Source organism: Epinephelus lanceolatus, chromosome 2 (assembly GCF_041903045.1).
Source record: "Epinephelus lanceolatus isolate andai-2023 chromosome 2, ASM4190304v1, whole genome shotgun sequence".
NCBI lineage: Eukaryota > Metazoa > Chordata > Actinopteri > Perciformes > Serranidae > Epinephelus > Epinephelus lanceolatus.
Genome location: NC_135735.1, coordinates 22,309,809 through 22,337,255, shown reverse-complemented (window position 1 = coordinate 22,337,255; position 27,447 = coordinate 22,309,809). Strand labels below are relative to the sequence as shown.

The window sequence follows — 27,447 nt, the reverse complement described above, 5'->3', positions numbered from 1 at the left end:
TTGGGAGTTATAGCAGGCTCCAATCTACTTGTTTGTTGTGGTAGTAGGCATAACCTGCTATTTACATTTTGATCAGGGATTGCACCTTTAGGGCTTAGTCTAAATAGCAGAGAGAATCAAAGTGCCACCTGTTTTGTTGTGTTTTACAACACAAACAAACCTAATTACAATAAATAAGAGGTGCTTAAAGCGATATACACAGTTTACATTGTGTAGTAGTGTGCAAATTCTAATATCTTTTAACCACAGCTAACAACCCAACAGAAAAAGCACAAGTTTTAGGTTTGCCATGTATTCAGACCTTTCTGTGAGGTACTGTGCATCTCTAGACACATTAACACACAACACTGAACATGTAGTACACCGCATAAAACTAACTGCAGAAACACTGCATCAAAGAGTTTCACGTTCCTTCTAATTTGGATCCAGGAGGCATTATTAGGTCAGAATAGAGGTTCCACACCTCAGCAATAAGCTAATAAACAGTCGGTTGATTTGGTCGTACATGCCAAAATTGGAGCCGTCTGTGCTGACCTCTCAGCCTGGGATGGGTTGAAGCTTGCTGAGGAATACTAATGAGAGAATTAATAGAGGTGGGTTTGAATTGAATAGACAACGACTTTGAAAATAACGACATGAGTTCTTGTGTCAGTGCACACAACACTACTTTATCACTCCCCTGTCGTGATGTTCTACACAATATTATGCATCATATCCTTAACTCTAAGAGCATCACTGGAATAATGTTGTGTAGATGTATTCCTCTAAACACTGACTGCTAAACAGCGCTCAGGGTAAAGCTGAAGGTCAGGACATCCTAACTGGACTGTTAGCAGCCAGCGGCCTGTTTATCTCCGCTCTGCCTTAGAGCCCCCTCATTTCATTCTGTGCTCCATCTTTACGTGCCTCAGGTCTGTAATTCAGAAAAGAGAGCTTAGTTATTGCTCTGGGACAGGAGATCACGACAGCATGGCAGTGAGCAACCTTGTAAAAATGTTGACGGGGTGTAAAATACCATGGAACAGCTTATGCAAGGATTTTGAGTGAACAGGGTACTGTAAGCTTTGCCTGCCATGACATTCGAGTGAGGGATGGACATCAGTGTGGATAGATTTCCTGCTGGAGATGGGCTTTGATGAGTTGAGGTGTAGGTGTGCATACAATTGTTTTGTGCATCTGTCAGCTTGTTCTAACTTTATGCCTGTTTGCCCAGTGTGTGGGGAAGTCATCATTGCATTATGTTTTTCCCCTCAGACAAAGTCTATGCTTTTTTCTTTTAGCATGTACTGCAGCTATCCTTAAAAAGTACTTACTGTTGCATGCAGTATGCACACAATTGCGACACACTACTTCCTAACGTTATGCCTTAAATGAAAGTCAACCCTGGGCAGCTCTCATGTTGTTATTTTGCAGGAAGTAATAACTGTACATATTGTAGTTTCTAACAGATCATATTCACGTCATCAAAGTTACATAGGGTATGCACTTCTCTGTCATTATTGTTTAATACTGATACCCTTTTGTTGTCGGTTATACTTCTGATTATTAAATTAAACAATTAATATTCCAATTTATTAATAATTGAATGGTCAACAGTCACCTGAATGCGCTTTCATCCATCATTGCGGCTCCAAACAGCTGTCAGTGAGCTGTCAAGCTGTCGTCTGTTTGCAGCTCAGTCGATGTGATGTATCTTTAGCTGCGCAGATGATTGTGGGTCACGATATCCAGAATATGGCATACTATATAGTATGGCAGTATGGGTATTGGAACGCACTGTATATGTTTAAAAAAAATCTGCTTCGCCCCCTGGTGGCTGGCTGCAGTATAGGTCATGAGCCGATGGGGTATGGGCCAGACTAAAAATCAAAGAACACATCAAATAAGTTTTTCCCAAAGATAGTTGGTGACATTCTAGGTAGGGCTTAACATGCTGAAGTGTTCAAGTGTCCGTTTTCTGATGAGTTTGGTTTTAATTAGTTATTTAATGCTATTTAGAGGTTGTGTGCATCATGGTTGACAGTTGTGTGTGTCAGTTGGCGTACTCACGACTGAGTCAGGCTAATGGTGCTGAGTCGGATGGATACATGGGCTGGCACTCGATTTACTGCTCCACTCCCCGAATGCTACTGCACAGGCTGCTCTCCCTCATTTAGAGATCCATAATCTATGAATATGCAGATGCTTTGGACACAAGATGTCTCCTTCTTCACTCTAAAGTCCATTATCAGTGTTTGTGTCCTGCAGGTTTCAAGTTTGAAAATCACTCTAGTGTAAATTGCAGAGCTCTAAGGTGAGCACAGAGAACCTCCCCCCTTTTGGACATATTCATAGCTCACCCACCACAACATGAAGGATCTGTATCAGCAACAGATGGAGGGTCTTTTTTTTCCTCCTGTTTAGTCCAGTCTCTTTTTTCCATTTCTTGTCAGATAGCATCAAGTACTACTGCTCTGTATTGGCACTGAGTAATATGGCACTCTGCTGGCAGTCTGCTGTTTTTCTGAGTGACAGTGTGAGGCACAAGTTAACTGTTGAAGAGTTTGCACATTTAAAAATGTGGTATGATGATAACCTACATGGTGTTGTCTATATACAGAACATTTTAGTGCAGAGCCTGGGGACAAATACATGGTATGTAACTACTCTGATTTGCCCTGCAAAAATAAAGGATGTCCTTTTTAATTGCAGATTATGCCCATTATCAGCATCTTTTAAGATTGCTGGTGTGGCTTCTTGAGGCTGGTGTGGGGGGAGAGAGTTACACATTTTCTATTTTGTATTCAATCACATGCTCATGTGAACTCTGATTTGCCTGTCTTTTTTTCTGGGTTGAATGCTCACAGCTAATTGTTTGTAGCACAGTACAACCACTCTTGAAGACTAGTCAGGAATGATCTATGACAATGGTAAGGGAATTTAGGAAAACAGACGCAAAGGCAGCTCTAACAGTTAATGGTACAAAAGAGAGGAATTTATGTAGGTTAATAGAGAAGCTGTGATAAAATGGTTTGCCATGTTTGCTTCACATTATCTAAGATAAAACAGTGCTGGGAATGAGGCAGTACAACAACTCAAGATTCCTAGATTGCCTAACTCAAGTATCTCTTCTTTCTAAATGTTGTCTCCCTTTGGGTTGGCCGTAAATGTGATCTGCTGAGTGTTTTGTCTCAAACACTGTTTCGCTGCAGTGTGCTGCAGTGTGAGTTGGGCCTGTGGGACCAATACAAGCCTCAGGGCTGTTGGCAAGTAGGAGGAGGGGAGCCATGGTGAGCTAGAGTGGTGGTTAGATAGGAGAGACATTGTCATTGTGACTACTTTGAACACAAGCTGTGGGTGTTGTGTATTTCCTAATTTGTGGGGACGAAAATTTGCCATCGCTTTGTGGGGACTCACCTAAAATACGGTCCCCAACAATGTTTTAATGTAAGGATTTAGACTTAGTTTTTAGGTTAAGGGCAGAGTTATGCCGAGGATATGGTTAGGACAAGTGTTGCAACTGAGCATGTAGATGTGGTTTGAGTTGGTGCATACCTTCAGGGAAAGTCAAAACAACGTTGTCTTGGATATCGGTTTTGTTTTAGGATGTTTGAGAACAAATGGATGGAGAAGTCAGCATATTCTTCATATACTGTGTATTTACATTCTATGGATAACATTACCACCCTGATTTTCTCTACTATAGTTTTATTATGTTGGTTATTCTCTTCCGTTCTGTTTCTCTTTATCTGAATCAAGGGTCCAAGGACAGAGTATCTCGTATGCTTTACAGATTATAAAGAAGCATAGTTGTAAGTTATGCATGATTAGGGGCATGGCTGCTCTAAGTGACAGGCTGAAAAAAACAAGATGGCGACAGCTGAAATGCAGAGCTTGAGGCTTCAAAACGGGAGTGCGCAAACTAATGGGTGACGTCAGAGAGGCTATGTTAATTATTTATACAGGCTATAAGTGTAAAGCCCCTTGAGGCAAATTTGTGGTACAAGGAAATATGAATATAATTGAATTGGCTTGACTTAAAAACCTATCTTGTTGCTTTCCTTTCAAATGAATTTCTATAGCTGCTTTCTTCTTACACTGATTCTGTGTTCACACTACAACAACACAGCAACGTCCTACAAGTCACTCTGAAGATGCAGTGAGGCGTCAACCAGTCATTAGTGTTTGTTTCTAGCTGTGGTACTGTGTTATTTAGCTTAGTTAACTGACACTATGCTAGCTTTATGTGCATTGCCGTACAAACAAGGATGCAATGGGGCGGCGAGATGTGATGTCAGAATGAGGATCAGATGTTGATCAAAGGCATAGATATTTATTTGACCCAAAAGAAACTTGTTGAAACTCAGTCAAGTTGGTTTGTGGCAAGTAGCAGACACAAACAAGCCCGTCACGATGTAACTGCATTAATGAGCGTTTGAGCAACACGAAGCTGGTCAGGCTGTTGTTGTGTTGCTCGTAGTGTGAACATAGCATAAGGTGTTTGTCATCTCTTCTTGTCCTGTCTACCAAACTTTGTTTTCCCATTCCATGAGTCAGCGGGTGTTGATCACTTGCAGTCCAGAAGGCTATTTTGCTATATTCTCTCTCTGCAGCATTTTACCAGATAAGACAATAAAACTCTGCTTAGGTGCAGCATAAGTTGTTTTGACTACTTGCTTAAAGCCAGCTGTTTTTGAAGAAAATTTTCATCTGTCAAATTGATCATTAGTTACTGCAAAGCTAAGTGGAAATCACTCGATCTCTTGAAATTTTTGATTTTTGTATAATTAGCTAATCATCATGACAGATTAGGTATTTTGCCATCTAGCACATAGCTGCCACCGCTGCTGTCTACATCACATCCTGCACCTACTTCGTTTTTTTAGCCCCCTTTTAACCCCGCCACTTCACTCACCACTACCCCTGCTGGCTGTTGGAAAAGGGCTATCGAGCTGACACCGACAGTGTGTATGCTGCTAGTGTGTTTTCTGGTTAATCTGATCCAACTGCTGAGTGGGGACAGCAACTTGAGGCTGTCACAAGGGGTCTCAGGCTGTGAGGATGAGATATGACACGTGGCCTTGGCTCAGTGGCAGATGGTGAAACCCTGCTGCCAGAGTTTTGGAGAGTGTTGTTGAGCAACAGTAACATAGCCAGTTTCACCAGGTTTACTGTAACCCCTACTCTGAAATTCTGCCGCTGGCCAGTCGCTCTCGTTAGACCACATCTCCATCTCAAACAATTGAGGCATGACAAATTCCTTCCATGAAAAGTCTTGGGTTTGGCACTGGGTTTGGTTTAAAGTAGGATCTGATCACAACTCCTGGAGCACATTTGGCTTCAACTCTGCCAGAAGTTGAAGCTCATTACACTAGATGCAGATAAGAGCAGATCAAATGTCAAATGTTATTTGCTGTTGTTTGCATAAATTCAATTACAATACACTTTTACAAGCGTTGGTTTGATATTTTCTTTCTGAACATTTAGTAGATTTGTATGAAAAACATCACGGCCAATCCAACTTAACTTTCAGCTTCACTTCATATAACATTCTTGTATTACTTTCCTATAACAATATTATAGTTATAATAATAATGTATAATTGTTATGTAGAGAACAGTGTCCATTTGGATCTATGTCAGGAATCTTTGCACAAGATTTGCACAGCCCATTTTCATCCTTAGCATAATGCAGTTGCAACAACTTCTGTTATGAATGTGGGTCTTTGTTGATGCCAGTGACAAACAGCCCACAGCATCACTCTCAGTTTTGTGAACTAAATATGCCCAAATAATCCCATTTCTCATCATCGCCCCTTGTACCTTCTGCACATCTAGGCAAGAGGAAGAGATCAAAACTCAGTCTTCACGTTGAACTGTGTGTCTTTCATGTGGGTTGTCAGTTTGATGCTCAGTTTGACGCTCTCTCCCCTTTTGTGTTTTAGGTCATCGCCTGGAGCAAACAGTAGAGCTGCTCTGCCTACCTACGGATATCAGTGAGTTGGCTTTACTGTGCCTTGGCAGGTTATTACAGTATACTGAAGAGTGTGGGAGGAATTCTTATAGTGCCACATGAGAAGCTGACAAGTTCTCCCAGATTGTGGAGACAGTTCAGACTTTGCAAATGTACCCAACAATAATGATAGATTGACCACTGTCCAATGTTGTGTGTGTCTGTGTACTGGTACACTCAGACCTGTTGCTGGGCACTAAACAGGCAGACACAGCAACCTCTGAGCCCTAGGGAGCTCCTTATCCTGCCTGGCTGTCCACTGAGTCATGCCATTGGGGCGTAGAAACAAAGAAGGGATGAGATGAGCAGATGGAATAATAACTAAAAGGATGGAAGAAATATGGAAGGGAAGGGTCAAGATATTTTTTGTGTGGAGCTTTATTAAGCAAGGTGGCAAGGATACTTTTTAAGGGTGCATTAAAGCTCACATCTGTAATGCTTTTACTTCATATCTCCGTGGTGGAGCATTGCAAAACAGATTTTGTGCTATTTAATAATGCTGGCTTTTAAGACAACTGCCAATAACCTTGGTTCCTGACAGAGCAACTCACACACTTCACACTGTGTTAGTATTTTTACACATTATGGACAAAGCCTATTAATTGATATCACACTTCCCTAACACGCACATTGTAATGCTTTGCAATGGCTGACTGAAAAACATCAAACTACCACACAAACCTTCACAACATCTCTGCAATATTTGTTCACTTTCACATCACTCCATATACCTCTCACTGAGTTACTGAGTTTGGTGGCATAACTAGCATGCACTGGGGCGGTTTGCAGCCGAGCGTGAAGCGATCAGGATGAGAGTCAGTACCTCCTTGTCAGAGACCATGGTTCTCTGCCAGAAACGGTGGATTGCCCCCTCTGGGTTGAGAGAGAGTTGCTTCCCAAAGTGAAAAAGTTCAAGTACTTTGGAGTCTTGTTCATGAGTGAGGGTAAAATGGAGCATGAGATGAATAGGCGGTTTGGCGCAGCATCAGAAGTGATGCAGGCACTTCACCAGACCGTCATGGTGAGGAGGGAGCAGAGCTGGAAGACAAAGCTTTCGATTTACTGGTCCATCTACGTCCCAACCCTCACCTATGGTCATTAGCTTGGGGTAGTGACCGAAAGAATGAGATCGAAGACATAAGCGCACAAAGTGAGTTTCCTTTGTAGGGTGGCTGGGCTCAGCTTAAGCGATAATGTGAGGAGCTTAGACATCCAAAGGAAACTTGCTGCTCCTTCGCATCGAAAGGGGCCAGTTGAGGTAGTTCAGGCATCTGATCATAATGATCAGGCACATTCAACCGGTTGGAGGCCCCAGGGCAGACCCAGAACACGCAGGAGGGATTGTATATATCTCGTCTGGCCTTTGAACACCTGGGATCCCCTAGGAGGAGCTGGAAAGCATCGCTGGGGAGAGGGATGTCTAGAGTTCTTTGTTCAGCCTACTGCCCCTAGACCGAGCCCCGGATAAGCAGATGAACATAGATGGAGGGATGGATGGACGGATTAATGGATAGATGAATGGAGTGGCATATCTATCTTAGTAGAATGGACCTGCTCTGTTATTAGGGTTGGATACTGTTCAGAGTAGATCATTACCGGTACTGGTTGTGGTTGTTGGCATTTGGTACCCAATGGTACCTTTTTTCTGTAAGGTACGTTTTTACGTAGCCAGACCTAGCGCTGTTTTAGCACTAGAGAAAGGTCTGGAATTACCGATTAGCTTTCTACTAATCTTAGAGATAGAGTAAAGAGCTCGGACATCCGGAGGGAGCTCGCACTATAGCTGCTGCTCCTTTGCGTCGAAAGGGGTCAGTTGAGGTGGTTTGGGCATCTGACCAGGATGCCTCCTGGGCCCCTCCTGCTGGGGGTGTTTCGGGCATGTCCCACTGGATGGAGGTCCCTGGGCAGACCCAGAACATGCTGGAGGGATTACATATCTCATCTGGCCTGGGAACGACTTGGGGTCCCCCAGGAGGAGCTGGAAAGTGCTGCTGGGGAGAGGGATGTCTGGTGTGCTTTGCTATGCCCGCTGCCCCTGCAACCCAACCCGACCGAGCGAATGAAAATGGATGGGTGGGTGGATATAAGGTAAAAATGCCCTGGTTTGTGTTGTTACTTTAAAGAAATCAGAGTCACCTTGGGCAGCATTAAGCCCATGATGCAGCAATGTGCTGTTCCAAAATAGTGTCGAGTGAACTTGTTTTGGTGGAAAATTTGCATGTGGGGAGGCAAGCATTGTCATTCAAATGGCCCTACAAAAGAAAACGCCACAAAAAAGGTTAATAGATGGAAGTTGACAGTGCAATTCAACTTTCAGTGATAAAAATGACAAAGATAATTTGAGCTCTAGAGGTGAAGCCTGACTATACCTAAGCTCTGGAGGAACTCACTAGACCTTTAAAACCCCAGACAGTTTGCAGGCTATAAGTGGCTCCAGCAGAACATTATTATGACGGTAACACAGAAGCTTGTTTAAAGTGGAACGCATCGATGCGATGCTGCAGATCAGTGCTGCAGCTGTAATTTTGGCTGGCTGGGAAGCCGACAGAGCAGGTAAGGATGGCGTCCTGGCTTTAATGCACTTCTGCCTCCTCTATGAAGTTGAACCCGGTGGCTCCACAGAGCTCTGTGGCTGGCCGCAGGGCACTTTGTGGCACTTCTGCCTCTTGTCTAAACTCGGTGTTCTCACCCAGATGCACTCTCAGTTACCAACATTTGGCACAGATGGATTGAACGTGAATTAATATTGGGTAGCACTGACGTGATTTTGGCGAGGGCCTTCCTACCTAACCCTATCACACTACATTTCTAATGACAGTTATCTCATTTGTGAATATGTATTAACAGAACTGTCAGTCACATTATTGTAGTACTGTGATAGATACATGTACGCATCACTCAGCTCTTCATAAATACAACAACAGTACAAGGTAAGAAGTCAAAAATAAAATGGAGAGGGAGGAGCACGTGAGGAAAAGGGCAGTTTGTATGCTGATGGAGGAGGAGGAGGGAGCGCATCATGGGAGAACCCGGCTGAGGACATACTGTACCGGGGTGGAGGAAGAGGATGCAAAAACAACAGTTGAGCAATCCAAAGTGTTGTGAGCCTCTCAACACTGCCTCCCCTCATCATTTATTAATATCCTGCTAGAATATTCATCCACCCCTGTACAGCGCCATCCTCCTAGAGAAAGAGAGAGAGAGAGAGAGAGAGAGAGAGAGAGAGAGAGAGAGAGAGAGAAATTAATAGAGCTCTGTATCATCCCGACACTCAACAGTGCATCACAGCCTTTGTTAGTGTTGTCACTTGAATATCATCCATCATCAACCAACGCCTCCCATCCAATCCACTTGTCTGCTTATTTCATGTTTACTGTTAATTTTGACCACATCCTTTTTTTATAAAGGGATTAAAGAGAGACAGGGCAGGGCTGCTCTGGCTTTCAGACTTTGACCCACAATGTGGTCTTTAAGGAGCTGGGACTCCAGAACCAGATCACAGACATAAGCCTCACAGCCATATTCGCACTTGAGTAGGTCCGCAAACAGCTTCAGAATAGGTCGCCATCCATCTGCATGTCACTGATATGGAAAATCCACAGCTGTTTGGATTCATAAAGGGAACTTTAGCGGTCGACTAGTATTGGGGATGGCTGCGTTTGGAATTTGACTGAGCCAGTGCAGTGCAGTGATGTGTGCTCAGTCTGCCAGCTGCTATGCGTCACTTATTCTGATTAAATCCTTTGAAGATGAAGGGAAGGACAAAGAATCAGGCATTCCTGTAACTTATTACAAATCATCAAAAGCCGGAGCAGCTACATTAACGTGTACACTGGTTCTGTGATAGCACACTGTGAATGTAGCGATAAATAACCCTGAAGTCACGGTGGAATTCGATGCCACGCTATGAAGTCGGTCACATCTGTCATCACATATGCTGTTAACTTTGCGAGGAATCATCTGTACTTTCCCTCTCCTCTCCTTTCTTTTGATTTTCTAGGGGATTGCAATTTTATGAAAGCTTAAAAGAATCAACAGTCTTGTGTGTAAGAACTATATGAATGTGCGCCCATTCCTGCATTCTAATATAGCATGAAATTTCTTCCTCTTACTGCTGTTTAGTCAAATTTGCCAACCCACCGGCACGAAATATATGAGGTTGCCATGAATGTATGAGTTCTTCTGAGTAAGCCATGAACAAATTTAATATTTTACACCCAGCCGTTTGTCTCTCCTTCCCCTGCTCAAATGACAGTCGCTGCCTCACTGTGTAGCTCAACTATAGTGCTCTGATGTAAACAGATATAATCCAAGTGATTCCTGTAAACGTCTAGAACCAACCTTGTTATTATGACCTGACACACAAAGACCTCCACAGTCAATATGTGGAACATTTGATAATCAGTTTCTGCACCCCTACGTTCACCTTTGGGGATACCCCACCTATAAAAGGGGGTGTCCCGCCTTGCCTCTCCCCTTTTGCTGTTGTACTCCATGGATGAGGAGCTTGAGTTAAATGGTCATAATTGACGGAGGATTTTCTTTTTACCTCTTGCTGTCAGAGTTGTCAGGAATAAACAGAGCTCTCCTCCAAAGATTTCCACAATGGGCTTCTTCATATCAACACAAAGCAGACAACACTAGAGTCCAGCAGTTACTTAGACTCATACGGAAGTAATCCCATCAATCATCACTTGTAACCCACCTGAAGTGTGTGGCAGTGTATTTTTCTGCAGAGACTCTGCTCTCTGCCTGTATTTTACTGTTTTCTTCTTGTTTTCTGTATTTGGGACATCTATGGGCGTGTACCACCACAGTGCTTAGGTGAGGTTGGGGCTTTATATAAAGGTAACGATCAGGTCCCAGACTGTAAGCAGCAGGCACCCCAGAGACACAATGCCAAAAAAACAACACAAATATAGCGAGGCAAACGCCAAATGAGAGTGAATTTGGCATTGGCTTTTACTTTGACTTTCGCTGGCGAGGGTGTGTACAAACACTAACCGACAATCCTGCACCTTTAACTTAAATTAGAAGTTTTCTGCTGTATTACCAATTTCCTAGAAACTATGTCTGGTTGCAATCACACGTGTTCAGCAAAGACTGCGCAAATCATTCTTAAATGTCTAAAAATCAGGCTATTATTATACAGCTCTTCATCTCAAAGCATTTGTCAAAGTTATTCATAGAGATTTAATCAATATATCTAATCAACAATCAGTAATAACTTGAGGAAATAGAATATTTTGAACTCTGCAATGATGTACTCATAATTCCTTCCGATGGTGTGATGATAATATCACCGCTTCATTCACTCCTGTAGGTCGATAAGAGATGGTCAGAGTGCAGGGTCAAATAGCGAACACTGAATCAGGGCCCATGATGATTCAGTGTCATGCTCAGAGAAACCTCAGCAGGTGAACTTCCAGCTGAAGGGCAACCTTTTTATCCACAAGGCCACAACACTGTCCCTTAATGCTACAGGGACTAAATAGGGGAAATGTCCATGGTTTTAGTTTTAGAGCCGAGTAGAGAGACCAGATACAGAGTGATGTGATGTAAGGGGATTCAAATGTGAGCTACAATAATCCAGATTTCTGTCGTCATAGGATGAGTGCTGCTCTTGGCTCTGTTTGGTCAGCCAGTGCCGCTGAGCCCCATCAGACCCTTCTCTGTCCTTGCTGTCTCTTATGATCCCTGGCTGCATCCCAGGGGACAGTGAAATTAGTACTCAGCACATCACACTGAGATGACTGAGGCAATGTATCTACAAGCTGCCATCTTTGGCATTGATTTATTTCTCCTCAGATCTGACCTTTCATAAAGTAAATACAAGCATGACAGTTCTCTGAGTGAGCCATTTGTACGTAGTGATGGAACATAAACATCATCAGTGAAAATATAATCCTACATTTACATTGAAAGTCGATATTTTTAGATAGCTTTGGGATAAAATTATAGCTTTACTGCAGACATTCATTGCAATTTCAATTTCAACTGTCACTTCAGTGAAATGTCTTTTCAACACAAGTCATTTTTATCTATACGGCCAAAATCACAAGTGAGTGTCAGATGGATTTGCAGTCTATACAACGAACAACACCCTCTATCATTAGACTCTCAGTCAGGATAAGGAAAAACTTTGCACACACACAAATGGTAGAAATGGAGGTGAGAATCATGGACTAACTCACGATACAATACTATCATGATGCTTTGCCCAACATAACACTCATATCACAATACAGTAATTATGATATACTTGATACTTTGCAAAGATAATATGCACATACAGCGAGCATCTGTCATTGACCAGCGCACTTCCAATCCAGTCCAATCCACTTTATTTATGTAGCACATTTTACAAACGGAAGTTTCCAAAGTGTTGCACAGAAACAGAAATAAAATACTAAAAACAGTAATATTATACATATAATATATTAAAAACAATAAATAAAAACAAATAAAATCATTAAGAAAATCAATAAAAGAAATTAAAAGACAACAGAAGACCACACAACTCTCATGCTACTTTAAAAGCCAGAGAATAAAAGTGAGTCTTAAGACGAGACTTAAAAGTTTCAACTGTGGGGGCTATTACAGCAATCAAATTTTAAAATCAATCCTAAAACTACAAGCTGATTGGCTGTAGAAACAGGTGACGTGCTTTTTGTTCTAGAACCAGCTGCAGGTGCGGGTGACACCATCATCCAGCTTGAGTCGAGCTTAGACGGCCATTTTACACCGCTGCAGCTTTTATCTGCAACATTTTAGAATGGTGTCATCTCGTCACCAATCTTTGGACTGAACCGGGCTGTAGGAGCTCTTTAACACACACACAGTGTGTTCATTGAAAGCTGATTTTAAGTTGGGGCAGCCTGAGTGGTTTGCTCCACAACGAGATCAGGATGATGACAAATAAAGTGGTTATGTATGTTTGTTGTGTTGCCAGTGCACCTAATTTTCATGAGACAGTTTTCATACATTGGGTAGTCTTTATCGATTTTGTGTGTCCCATCTGTGTTGTAAAAGCTGAAGTGGGCCCAGACTTTTTGACTTGAAAGACGATGGTGCCCCTCTGATTTGTTTTGCCCTGCTGTCCGCACTGTTCGCCATTCTCCCTCTGAGAGTTTCTTCTTCACTGCAAGTTAGTTAACTTCTGTTCCCTTTACCTTCATTCATCTGATAAACACCACCGCGAGGAGTCATGACTTAGTGACTCTGGTAAGTCAAATTGGCAGGGGAATCTGTTAAGAGTGGCTGCATGTATTAAAAAAAATGACATTTGGCACCAGTGTATCAACAAGAGGAAGTAATACAATGCCTTCCAGTATCGATATTTTGTCCCACCTCTAGGTAGAAACCTTAGGAAGAGCAACAAAGAAGGGATCCAGGCCTTAGAAGGGTGTTGTAAATAGCAGTAGCAGTAATACAGTATGAAAAAATACAAGCTAAATAAAAGGCAGATGTGTTTTCAGACACTGTTGTTTGAACTGCAAACCAAATTATTTTTGTTCAAGTGACAGATGAGGAGCAGAAAAAGAAATGTAGTCTCCAGTCATACCAAGTGTCAACAGTGTTGGTTTGCACTTAGTTTAATTACTCATGACTTTTGCTGCATGTTGTTTCATCCATTTCATAAACTTGAGAGCATAACAACATAAACGCCTCATCGTTACAGCCAAGAAAGCATCAAAGTCAGCAGGCAAATGGACAATGTGTTTTTGTGTGTGTTTTGGCTCCATGACTGTTAGACCCAGCGTTCATCTCCTGAAGCTACAACTGTTGTAGTAGCTGTTTGTATTGTTTTCTGGGATCTGTTTCTCTAACCTGCACAGTCTACTTTTACTACATTAGTTTATATTTTGTTCCCTGTATTTTTACTGATGATCTATTTGCCTGTAATTTTATATTCCACTTCCCTCGGTTTATGCATTTCTTGATTTTGTGTTTTACGAATGCAAAAAACAAATAAATTTTTTAAGAATGCAGTTATTACTGTAGACTAGTGCAACGTATGCTCATGTAACACTTCACATGATATCTAATGAATTAGTGCCCCACAAATTTGACATGTTACTTACATAATGTTAAGTTATATAGGTTAGGCTTAGAAGAAGAAACACAGTGACGATGTACCTTAAAATAATTCAAAATTCACTTTATTCATACAGTCCCGAACACCAGTCCCCTGTGTTTGTTTTACCAATCCACCACCTTTACCTGCCTCTTTACTCCTTCCAGCACATTGTTCTCAGCCTCCCTGATAACATGGGTTATATTTTATTAATTAATTATTGGCTCATGATAATGTGGGTTTGTTGTGGACCAAGCAGTTAAAGCAAATGACTAAAGGTAACAGAATTGGAATTATAGGGCCCTAAAAAGAGGTCAACAAAACATAAAAATAAGGCTAACAAAACAAGACATTATCTCAACAAACAGACCTAACAGAACTAAACAATGGAGCAACATATATACTGGCTGATCAGACCAAATTAAACACAAGGGGGAGAACTTACATCGACAAAAACTAAGACCAACACAAAGAATCTTAAACTAAACAAACTCTTGTTATATATATCTGAAGTGACTGCAAATTAAATGAATTAACTGTGGACGAGTATGGGAATCATTCAACCTTTTGTGTGGCTGTGGGCACGGCCATCACAGGGTTATATATAATTGTGGTGCATTAGTTTTTGTTGGTATACGTAGGAACAGTGCCTGAGAAGAGCCTGGTTAGTGACATGTATGATACATTGATTTCCTTTAATTGGGTGATACTGCTCTAGATTCATTTGCACACACAACAACATAGGCTAATTCAGTAGTCCCCTTTTAATTTCCTGGCATGTTACGGCAGCATTTATTTCTGCCTTGCTGAAATTTTAAAGATTTTTTTTGGCATTTGTGCTAGTGGGCTCCCCTGCCCAGCTAAAATTTTAACAATCTCGGATTCCATCTTTTCATTTGTGATGACTTACTATTTTTTTCTGTCTCATGTAAACGTAAACTGATTATCTTTAGGTTTTGGGCTGTAGGTCAGACAAAACAAGACATTTGAAAGCGTCACCTTGGACTCTTGGAGATTTTAATCGCCCATTTGTCCCAATTTTTGAAATTTTATAAACTAAACAATTAATTGGCTTATCAAGAAAATAATCAACAGACTAAAAAATAATAAACACAATTGTTGCCCCAGCTGAAACACAAGACTGGGGAATGCAAACCAATTCTTTTGATTGTAAAATTACATTAAAATTACATACTTGCACCTGTTTGAGGTTGAGATTGAAAGCAATTTTCACAGCAGGTATATTGACACAATAAACAGCTTTTTAGCCCTGTCAGCAATCAGGTAAAATACAAAAATACAATCAGATCACTATGAAAACTAAAAAAGAAAAAACATTAAACTAGTAATAATTTGACCTTTAGTCTGCCCTCCTAGTCACTGATAAAAAAATAGCCTGGCTGCACCTCAGAACCTCATTGTAGCTCTATTTTATTCTTTGTTCCCTGTTTTAATTTGACTGAGATTCACAGTCATAAACGCTTCATCATCGTAGTATTTCATCTGAATATTTTGTGCCTTTTCAAGTGGTATTAGTGAGTTTTAATCATAAAATAGTGTTCTTAACTGCCTATTTGATTACTGTATTATCCAGTTTATCTTTTGCCTAGTTGTGGATTTACACTGAGATTAAAGAGAAAGACAAAAAAGAGATGTGTCTAAGCAGAGATGATCAGGATGAGAGCTCATCTTGGATTCCTGCTCGTGCTGCCTGGACATTTACTATGTAAACCAGGGCAAATAGCACAGACGCAGTGTAATGACGCCAAATCTGAGCAGATACATGTTCTCCACCTTGTCTAGGTATAACACTGAGACAGCCTCATTACCAAACCCAGGCACCGACTGTGTTCCTGCTTGGCACAGTTTCCACTGAGCAATGTGAGCGAGATTTCCCCAAAGAAATCTAGGTTTAGCAATCCGCAATCTTAAAATAGCTTTGAATCATACATTATTACATAGCAGGCCTGCTCCTCTGTCAAACCGCACTTGCTGCTGTGGTTATTGTCTCCTTGTTTTCTCCAAGCTTCCACATCTGAAAAGATTCCCAAACCTCATTAGCATAGCTTTATAGCTGATATGAAGAGACTCACAGATGGCTTTTCTTCCTCTCAGAAGTAAATGCACTTAAAAAGGGAAAACCCTTTGTAGATTATGCAACGCAGATGAATAGATATTGTCATGTTTTGACTTTTGAATGTATAAAAGAATCGTTGCTGGGGAATACGGAAAACATACAGAGCTGCTTGTGGGACACGAGCATGTTGTGTGTGCACGTGTGTGTGTGTGAGTGTGTGTGTGTGTGTGTGTGTGTGAAAAATAGAGTGGCGTGGAGTGGGCAGATTTCAATCTTCCAGCCTGACTCAGTGTGTTTCCCTTGGGTTCAGTAAAGCATAAAGGATGCTGGGAGGTGTGACACCCCCTCCTGAACCTGCCACTGCTTCAGGAGGATTGATGTGACACTTTCACACATACACATACGCACATACACAAACACACAGGAGAAAATCTTGGCATCAGTTGTTTCTGCAAACCACCAATACGTTACATTTGCACGTTTCTGTAGTGACGTACTATATGAGCTCACTTTGTCATTGGGAGGTGGACGGGATGGTGATTAGCCTGGGTAAAATGCCTGCCAAGCTGCAGACCAATGTTTGAGATAAAAACCAACAAAACTGGTTGTTTTTTAGGCTCAAAATGTGGGTGTTTTGTAGCAATCCATCTGTGTTTTTCCAGCAAATTTTTAGGCTCAAAAACTGGGTGTTTTGTAGCACCTTGTCTGTGTTTTTCCAGCAGCTTTTTAGGCTCAAAATGTGGTTGTTTTGTAATTATCTGTTGGCATTTTTCCAGCTGCTGTTTAGGTTTAAAACATGGGTGTTTTGTAGCAACCCATCTGTGTTTTTCCAGCAGATTTTTAGGCTCAAAACATGGGTGTTTTGTAGCAATCTGTCAGTGTTTTTCCAGCTGCTGTTTAGGCTTAAAACATGGATGTTTTGTAGCAACCTGTCTGTTTTGTCTAGCCACTTTTTAGGCTCAACTCATGGGGGTTTTGTAGCAATCTGTCAGTGTTTTTCAAGCTGCTGTTTAGGCTCAAAACATGAGTGTTTTGTAGCGACCCATCTGTTTTTTCTTGCAGCTTTTTAGGATCAGAATGAAGGTGTTTTGTAGTTAATTGTCTTGTCTTGTTTTCCCAGTGATGATAGTGCTATTAAAAGCACTTAATTTTTTTTTACCGAGACATTGCTGCTTTTCTTGCAGGTATTGTGCCCTCAAACCTCATATTTTTAGCCAAAACATGATCTTTTCCTGACCACACATTAACCACAGGGTTGTTGAAACATAAAGTGTCAACATATCTGCTATAAAATAACATGCAAGTTTGACATATTTGTGGTTTGCAGAGGTGTTTTTCTGGTGATTGTGTTCATACACACAAATGTGCACACCACATATAGGCAGTCAGATGCACCAAAGTAGAGCTAACTGCGTCAACTATTACCACACACTGTTGTAAGGGTCAGAGACACAACTACACACATGCGCACCCACATCGCACACACACGGATGTCCGTTCCACACAGAGACTGGTATGATGACCAGCACGAAGCCTCTTTGTGTCCGTCTCTCTTTTGTTCCTGTCAGGAGTGGTGCTTCTCCTCTGCGTGGCCGAGCAGGCGCTGTCTGCGTGATTAATCCTCAGCTCTGTCAGCTGGCCAGCAGTGATACTGAAACCAAACAAAAACTCACACAAAGCTTAGCAGTGTGCACGGTCCATTTTAGGATGTGCAGACGTGTGCAGGTTGGGATCGCATCACTGCAGAGCAAAGAAGAGTAAAAAAATTCAACCCTGTTGTGTTTTTCAGGTGCAAACATTGACACATGGGGAACATGAGCGCCAAGACTGCTTTACTTTCAGTTAACAGTTAATTATAGTCAACACTTTGTTGTGTTGTTTTCGAGGCATTTCAGTGCATGTAGCCTAAACACGTATAGATGTGGAAAAAAGGAGCCCAGGATTGATTGAGTGTGCACCACAGCGTGTGTGTGTATGTGGGTGTGTGTATTCCTTCTTGTGATGTAGAAGCTGATGAATATTTTCCTCCTGTTTTCCCTGTGGGGTTGTGTGATTGACCGAGCCCAGAAGTTATTTCATGTGCCTGCCACCAAACTGCATTAGCGGGCTGGGCCGTTACCGCTCAGCCTGTCTGTCTCTCAACAAGATAAGAGGATATTTCCCGGCCCAATATTGTTTGCACTGTTCTGTGCTGTCACTGAATACAATGACCATCACCACATTCAATGAATATTATTAGCATTTTTCCTCAGGATTCTGTCAATGTGGAAGACAGCTTTGTGGGAGCAGAAGTACATGCTGTTTTTGCCGTGGTCTGATATCCGAGCTGCCTCTCGGAGAATAGAGTTGATACTGCGGTGCATTGTCCAGTCTGCAAATGTAATTATGAGGCAGCTGTCGAATGTCCATTATCACCAGTCATTAACAAGAAGTTACCTGACTCAGCAGTTTCAAGCTGCTGCCGTTGTTCTGCTTTGAAAGGACTCGACAGAGGTTAAGAGAATGAAATAACTGCTGTTGATTAAAAGTTGACAAAGAATGAGGATTAGAGGCTTGAGAAGGGAGCTGTTTTTGGAGAGGGGTCAGCATGAAGCAGGATCGTGAAAGACCTCTAACTGAGGGATCAGGGGGAGCATTGTGTTGGTCAGGGAGCAATTCTCACCTTCATCTTTCCAGACTTTCAGTAACAATTCAGTAGGAATGACAGGTCAGTGTAGCAGAGCAGTATGGATTAGTGTTATTGTCCATTCCACTCCAAGGCTGTTTGCAGACATCCAGATAGTATATATATATATATTTCTTTATGTGGTTTTACTCATTCAGGGGTTGGAGCTAATGTTAAGTTGAAGCCACAAAATCCTATTCATATTTTAACTGAAGACAAAAAACAGGATATGATGAAGACGTGCCAAAATAGTGACAACAGTTCAAATTATTTTCTGGAGTACTTAACTTTTTCACAATTAGTCAAATTAGTCCTGAGGGTGAAAATGAAGTTTCTTTATTCATACATTTATCATATGATAGGACAGGATATTCACAAATCTTTTGAATTTGATGCATCAGACAGCTGATTTCTGCCATGTCCAAATTGACACCATTTGACCCAAAGGAATTGCTATATTTACAAGAAGGGCTCAGTTAAAATTTACTGGTAATATACTGGTGCCAACACAATGCCAGACTTTCTGGACCAGCTATGATATTGATATATACCCAATATAATAACTAAGCAAGGTGTTTACTGAACAAATTAACCTGTCAAAATAGTTACAGTAGTAACCTGCGTAGATATAAAACTAATGAGTTTAAAGAGTGTTAATTGGGAAAACATTACCACGTGTGGCTGTGACCATCACAGCGGGCATATAAAGTGCAGGAGCCAGACACCAAATTCGGGGTCACTTCAAGAATCCTGTCTTAAGTTGAAGTTCAAAGGCACTTTGGTTAGGATGAAAAAAAGGTCATTTAAAAAATAATGCTGTAATCTTTACAATTGGATGCTGTATTGCAGGATTGCCTCTTTGACAGAAAACAACTTAAATACATTATCAGTGAACATTTGGTTGATACATTCTGTGTCAGCCTTTTTTGTGACTTGACAGGTATGTTAATTAGCAAATTTTACCTTACAGTGTTAGTAAAAAAAAACATAATTTGCCTCGCAATAAGTTCCCTCAAAACATATTTGCTGTTTCAAATTAGTTGTACATCATTTCTAGGGGACAGGGCTGTACTTTTAAGGACTATGCTTTCTACAAAGCAGCATTTTCCATGTATCAAAAAAAAAATCAAAATAAATGTTAATAAGGTGACACAACTGTCAGAATCTGTGTTATCATTGTTTGATGATGTGGTGAAAATGCCTGTTGGTCAGCAGCAGCAACAAAAGCAAGATTAATGACTGTGTTTAACAAATTTCATTGGAGAAATCATGAAATAATCAGACCTGTTGCTCATACTGTCAGCTGTCTAAAAGCCTCCTAACATCGTTAGTTTATGACTGCACATCACGGCAAGAAGTTTGCGATTCCTTCTAGTTACTAATGCTGTAACATTGTTGTGGCTTCTTTAAGAACTCCTACACCAAAGTACCGTCAGCCTACATGATTAGTCACATATTAGTTTTAGATGATAGAATAAGTATAAAAACAAAAGACTGTACACAAATAATACATCTTCTCCCAATTAAAACTTGGATCATAGAAGTGTCATTGACGCTGATTATTTAAATCACCAATGTGAAAGTTTCATTAAAAAGTACTTTTTGCTTTTCAGATAATTTTTCAGTCTCCCTTCTAATTTCCTGAGATTTATGTGCTCTGTGTTATTTTTGTCAGGATACACACAAAAAAATGACTAATCCCCTTTCAAACAAAAATAAAAAGCGGATCTGTTTTTCGTCCTGCATGCTTTCACTCCATATTGTATCAGCAGACTGAATAAACAGCCATAGTTTTTAATTAGCAGCATCTCCATAATCTTTATTATCTCCCTCCTTTTTTATTTGGCTATTAGATTAATACCCATTTATTTTGTTGTCAGATTTCCGCCTGTTTGGGGGAGTGTGGTGTGGGAGGATTTCTCATTAAATTCAAAACAAAAATGTTTTCCCTGCTCCTGGCGTGTGTGCAGTGGTTGCAGTCCCAACAACGAATGGGTGTTTGTGTGATGTCAAGATTGCTTTTACTGTTTTCACCCCGAAGTTAATCATTTTACATATTAAAATAACTTAATTGTTTTTATCTGTCTCGCTCTCTCTAACGTTGCCTCTCATCAGTAACCAAACCCAGTTGACAGCTTCAATTAAACCCTGTGAAATTGCCCCAGTATCTGTCTCCCTCTGGGGCCATTTAGCTGTGTTTAGCTCTCTGCAAGCTGGGCTTGTTGCCAGGCAAACTTTAGAGAGTGTTTCATGTTCCTCCTTTAAAATGTAGGCCAACCTAGCCCCCATGTGCCACCTGGCCAACCTCAGACCCCACAAACTAAAGTATGTGTTCACACTGTGAGTTAAACCTGGTGAAAGTTTGCTCTGGTTGCATTCAGTGGCCACATGCAACAAGTTTTAGAAATGCACAATGTGTATTATACTGGTAATTTTTATTACTATAAATACTTTCTTTCTTGCTGATATGTTTGATGACTTTGTTGACTCAAAAGCCAACTTGTAAAAACCTTGCATTGCCTTGCAAATACTGCAGCCAGCAGCCAATTGGTCAATAAAATACACAAACATTATACACTTAGTTTTGCAGGTATTTGATCATAAACCAAAGTATTGGACAAATTGAAATTCTGCTCTGATGATGGCACAAAAGGAAAGTCAGAGAACCACCAATTTTATAACAGTTTATCTTGAGGGAAATATGAACGTCTTTCACGGCGATCCATCAGGGTAATCCAACCAATAACTGTAAAGATATTTCAATCTGGACCAAAGTGGTGGACTGACTGGATTGCCATCCCTAGATTTCCTGATATCAGACAGGACTCATTACACGTTTCCATCTTCAGTCTGACGTTGCATCCACCTTAATTGACTTTCCCTAACCAATCACTAGCAACTCACATGTCTGCGTGAATCTAGCATCACGTTAAGCCCGATATACACTGTGCGATTTTGTGCTGTCCCAGATGAAAGATGACCAATTTGACAGTAATGTGGCGATATCTTTGGTCGTGGCTCTAAAACGGTGGTCCTACGTAACACAGTGAGGATCAAGGATGGCCGTTGTCACAGTCTTGCGATCAAAGACAGCTTTGGGCTCACCATCCCACGATGACACAGGAAGTTTGGGGTAAGGAGGTAATGGGGTGGCTGCCTGGCAACAATAAAAAGGCGCAGCAAGTGTTTTTTTTACTAGTGGCATTCAGTTTTTTTTAAAAGAGGCAGTGTGGTGCACCTCGCATTCTGCAACCCGCAGAGCGCTTTATGTGTAATTGGGGCCTCAGTTTCGCCCATTGGGCTGATTGGTTGACTGTTAGTACCCCGCGGCTCAAATTGGTTGTTTTTTATTTTAACTGAGAAACAGCTGTTTCATGTCACAATGCCACCCAAATCAGTCAACTCAAACACAGTGGAGTGGATGCATTCAAAGGTATGGACTCAGGCAAATCGCTAGAGCTAGCTTGGCTAAAAACGATGAAAAACAATGTGGGTTTACATTTCTTTCTTTATCATTTTAAGTTTTATTCAGGTTTTAAAGTGCTGTGTTTGCAGTGAAAACGATCAACTTTTCCTTTTTTCCTGGGGAAGGTCTCCCCTTTAGTCTTGTCGTGGACACCATTTTACACTGCTGTGAATGTGTTTGTTGCTTGTGTTCCTGAAGCTAACTGATGCTGGGCCACACAAAAAAGAAAAAAAATGTCCATCTGGTTGTTGTTAGGGGGCAAATTTACTCAAACCAGCTGATACTAAAAGTGTTGCTATTACGTCTGTTACAAAACTGTTTAAAAATATGCTATACTAGTGTGAATAATGTGTGTGTGCTCGTGTGTGTGTTCTCTAAAAGGGGTGATTTGATGATTGGCTTAGACAGTCCTTCTCTGAGAGACTGCACTGAAAAACAAAGAGTTGCCATGGTAACAGTCAAGGGTGAAGGAGGAGGGTGTGTCTGTGGTGTTGTGCTTGAAGTGGCGAGATGGACATTGGCAGGCAGAATGGCGGGGGAGCGAGCGATGCGTTCTGTGGTCCTTTGCCATTCCTGCTGCTCACCAAGTCTCTGCTTTCCTTCCCTTCCTGTCTCCCACTTCGCTCTCTTGTTGTCGTCCTGAGGCGAGTGGGAGGCTGTAAGGAGAACAAACGCTGCATGTCAATGAGACAGCTGAGAGGAAACTCATTTTCTCGCTCTGTCTCTCTCTGATAGTGCCTTTATTCTTTATTTACAAGCTGCATAAGTCAGCATGGTCGGGTTATTACATGATTTATCAACATATGTTTAACGATGTGGAAGTGCTGTAAGGGTAGTTTAATGTTATACAGTTAAATGTTTACAAGATCATGTGGTCAAAGCTGACCCTAATAAAGGTGACGGATGGCAGCTCCACAAAGGGCAGCACAGAGCATTTCATGGACCACAACATTTTCAGTTTAACACTCTTAGTATCGCAGAAATTCAAATTACTCTCCATTATACTTGAATTTACTCTTACTCCTTACGCTTTCCAACAAAATGTAAAACCAACAATTTTAGCTCAGCTGAAAGAAGAGAGAAAAAGAGAATTTAAATATGGTATCTAAGAAGGTGGGTACTTTACAGTTATACTGCAACTAGTAAAAGGGAAGGTAGGATGATTAATGATGACTAATGACTGCATCTACATTTTACAGCACAAAGTTTGTTATGTTTTGTTATGTGCTTGTGAACTGCTTGGGTTATCGTGGCTGCAAACCTTATGTTCCCCAGTGGGATTATAAAGCTGAATTGAACTGAAGTGATTAATACAGTAGTTAACCCACAGTTCATACCTACAGTGCTATATACCTTGGCTGACTCAGTGACCCTCTACCACAGGTTAAAACTCCTTCAAAGATGAATACAGTTGAATAAACTTTACTAAATGTTTTGCCTTGTAATGAGGCTGTATACTGTATCAGCTACTTTTTCTGGGGTCAAGATCATTGACTGAGTCCGATGTGGTGTCACATCTCTAACCATAGATGCCATGAACCAATGAAACAGATATCAGTATGATTAAAAAGGTATTTCACTGGAAAGATTATATGATACTCTTTGAGCCTGTGGTGGCGAGCATACGAAAATGTTGAATACAATCTGTAGTTTGAGCAACAACCATAGAGCTAGCAATAATCTGCTGGATGATGCATTTCATGCTGGATTTTGAGCAGGGAGCTCTGAGAGGTAAAGAGGAGTAGTATAAAAATGTGGTTTACTAACACTGTAAATGCAGTGCCAGTTGGAATCTAAATTTAAAGACAACTGTTGAGTTTAGTGGGGCTTTTTTTTAATAATGGTTCATTTCAGATGTCTGTCTTGTGTTTTGATCTTTTTTGCTTTAATTGAAAATTAAATGTTAAATAATATAAGAGATACTTTTATGCTGACAGCATGGGTTAGAAGCAGGACAGCAGTAATTTCAGTACAACCACAGCTAATGTTTAAGGGCCCTGACACAGAAAGCCAATGGTCAGTTAATGTTGAGCTGTTGGTGAGCATTTGTCACTCTAGTTGGTGTGGTGTGTCCAGCACCATTGGCCCTTGTCGACACTAGTCAACTTTTTTCTGCCACTTCAGCATGTTGAATTGCTGTTGGTGATATTGGAGGGTGTCACTGAATGAAATCACTCTGATTGGCAGTTCAGCCCAGCGCACACGATTAGAAACGGAAGTGAGGAAAGTAAACAAACAACTAAAGTCAAGGGGGTGTAAGACAAAAATGAACTTGTTACATAAGGAAAGATTGTTTTTCTTTAGCCAGTGAGCTCTTTAGCCAAAACATTTCATGATGGTTTGTGTTATTGTTCACAAGCGCATGATAAATTCACTCTGTTCCTTCAACATTGTATTGTATTGTTAAGGTGCTAACTGGCTAACTAGCATCAAGAAGTTCTTCCGGTGTTCCCTTTTGAATGAGCAATACAGAATACATCTGTCTGCTTGTGTGAAGAGTTATTTCTTCCCATGCAGGCACAGAAGGTACGTGCTGGTTGCAAATTTGCAAAACCTAGGATAGTGAAGGAATGACCCATCCTGTGCTCCCTTTGATTGGCTAGTATTTGTTACCTTCGTTGGCTGGATTGGTTAGATTTAGGTAAGAACGTCAGGGTAAGCCAGTCAGAGGCAGAGTAAGGCAGACCATTTCTTTGATATCCAAGGATTCACAGATTTATGTGCTGGTCGGCTGCTGGCTGTAGTCTTTACAGTGTGGTCATGTGCAAATGTTTGGGCTGGTCACAGGTGATGTGAGGCAACGCAGCAATTGGCTTTTGTTGCTGCTAGTTCTCCGAAGTTGGTTTGGTTTGTCTGGACCTTAGATCCTGCCTTTAAAGACTCTATGTTTAGTGACTTAGACCATTCAATGCTAATATAACGTCTACCATGAATTTATATAAGCCCTGAAGAATGGGTAAATTTATTCTGCACCTATTAAATGTGGTTTAACTGAGTTGAGCCGAGAATATCCTCCATTAGATCTCATTACATGTAGGCATTTGTGTGCGTTATCAGACTTTTAATACGATTTTTAAGCTATAAACTGTTCCATCTGACACTCTGTCTATATTTTTCTCTGCAAGTCTTTGTGTCTGTTTGTGCAAAATAGAGAGAGCACCAAGCAGAAAGCACACTTCAATTGAAACAGCAATTTCCTCTGTGCTGAGTAGCAGCAGGTAGCCAGGCCTCCATCTTTAAAAGAAATGACATGGAGAAGATTTTTTCTCTCTTTTCTCACTTTCTCCCCGGAAACTCTGTGAACTCCTCCATATCCCATCCTTGTTTTGTCTCCTTTTAACTCTAAATCCAGCAGATGTTTTTTTCCCTTTCATTGTGAAAAATGAGCCGCAAGCCGAAGTAAGACTTAACCCCAAAGACATCATTTAGACTACAGTATATGCACATTCAGGCTCCCACACAGTGGAGCAGAATGATTTAACAGTTACCTTCTCGTTTTCAGTAGGATTGTATCATCAGCCCAGAATTTAGCATTCAGTTTGTGCGTTTTTAATGCTTGTTACACCAGCTTAAAAGGCTGTAAACAAAAGATCAATTATAATATCATGCAATGCTAGATTAGAGCCAGATGCCCCGCACCTAGCAAATTTGAATTTGCTCTGCACAGGGATCTGGCCCCGACGAGCAGAGCCTGTTGAATCACCATCAGACCAATCAGATCAGTCTGTCTGACAGAGGCGGGCTCTGGGCGGGCGTAACATGATGACGACAGCGCTGCGGCGTAAGAGTCTAAAAGTAAACAGCCAAGGTGGCAGCTGTCGAAGGACTGCGTCCATTCAATTTAGCTTTGGAAGAAACGCTAAACCAACTACATATCTTTTTCCTTGAGACAGGAACAGAAGACTGCTCTAGAAGCCTTCATTTCCAGGAAGGAAGTTTTTGCCGTTTTGCCGACGGGATACGGCAAAAGCATAATATATCAGTTAGCCCCACTGGTCGGCAAACCAATGGGGCTTAGTGCAATGAATACGTCACCTTGTCTTTTGCTCTGATTGGCTGTCATGCTATCCAATTGCGTGCGGCGGCATTTAATATGCCTCAGTTAGTGCCGCCCCTTGGGTAGGAAGGGTGTATCGGTGAGGGCCATACTCAAAATCTTTCTAGATTTTGTTGTAACATTTAAAAAAAAAAAAAGACAGAGAAGTTGTAAGATAACCAGATGACCATTTTATATTTGTGATCAAACATGTAGTCAGTCAAACAGCTGCGAGATGCAACATGTACTATAATAAAGCAGTCCAATCAGGAGAGAGACAGAAGAGTGAAGTAAAGGTAATATTTAATATGAAAGATGAGTGTACAGATATACATATTATTTGTGCTGATTAAGATTTAACATAAGTGATTGAGGGACATTTAAGCGGCAGCAGGATAAATCTCTCTATGGACTTGAGACACTGGTGGTGGTGGTGGTGGTGGCTGATGACTCTGAGGCTGCTGAGGCGAATTAGGCTGATGAATCCGTAAAGACCAGGTGGTGATGAGTAGGTTGAGGCTGTCACAAGGGCAGCAAGAAAGAACTACGGCAGAGAACGAACCATATTTGAGGAGCAGTAAGATGATAGGCTGACAGAGAAGGTGTGTCGCTGTGCTATTGGTTGATAGTGAATCAGCTGATGACTCAATTGACAGACCGAGACAATGACACCTAGAGATAGTCTCTGAGCATGCGTGCAAGGAGTTAATGGCAGAGTGCAAAAGAAAACTTAAAGCCTGAGCATGAAAAGTATCTTTGGCTAGAGTTTCATTTAGCTATGTAGACTGAGGCCTTCAACTTTGCATTGGCTCAGCTAATAATAAAGTGTTCGTTAAAGTAGGTCTGCCACCCAACAAAATGAAAAGAACCCACTTATTGTGAATTGTACGTATTACTACTAATACTACTACTACTAAATAATTCAGGGCCTTGTTTTGTTACATTTTAAACAAAAAATAAGAGGGTTTTTGTGGTTTTAGAAAGAACTGTTTTATACTGACTGTATTATATATGTCAAGAAGTGGATATCACATCCTTACTAATCCTTGTTATTTGGCTAGATCTCAGGAAAAAAAAGATGAAAAAGAAAGTAGAAGCAGAAGAGAGACAACATGAAAGCTTTATGGCTCAGACA

At 41.1% G+C, this 27,447-nt stretch overlaps 1 protein-coding gene across 3 annotated transcripts in view; it reads left to right on the top strand.

Moving 5' to 3' along the window:
* The window catches only part of apba2b (amyloid beta (A4) precursor protein-binding, family A, member 2b), a 91,090-nt gene that overhangs the window by 15,389 nt on the left and 48,254 nt on the right, over positions 1–27,447 (top strand). For 2 of the 3 annotated variants that reach the window (XM_078175266.1, XM_078175262.1), the window contains exon 2: positions 5,924–5,974. The exons of the other annotated variant lie outside the window; for it this stretch is intronic. The gene's annotated coding sequence lies outside the window, so the exon portion shown is untranslated. The remainder of the gene's footprint in view (positions 1–5,923; positions 5,975–27,447) is intronic. 3 annotated transcript variants of the gene reach the window in all.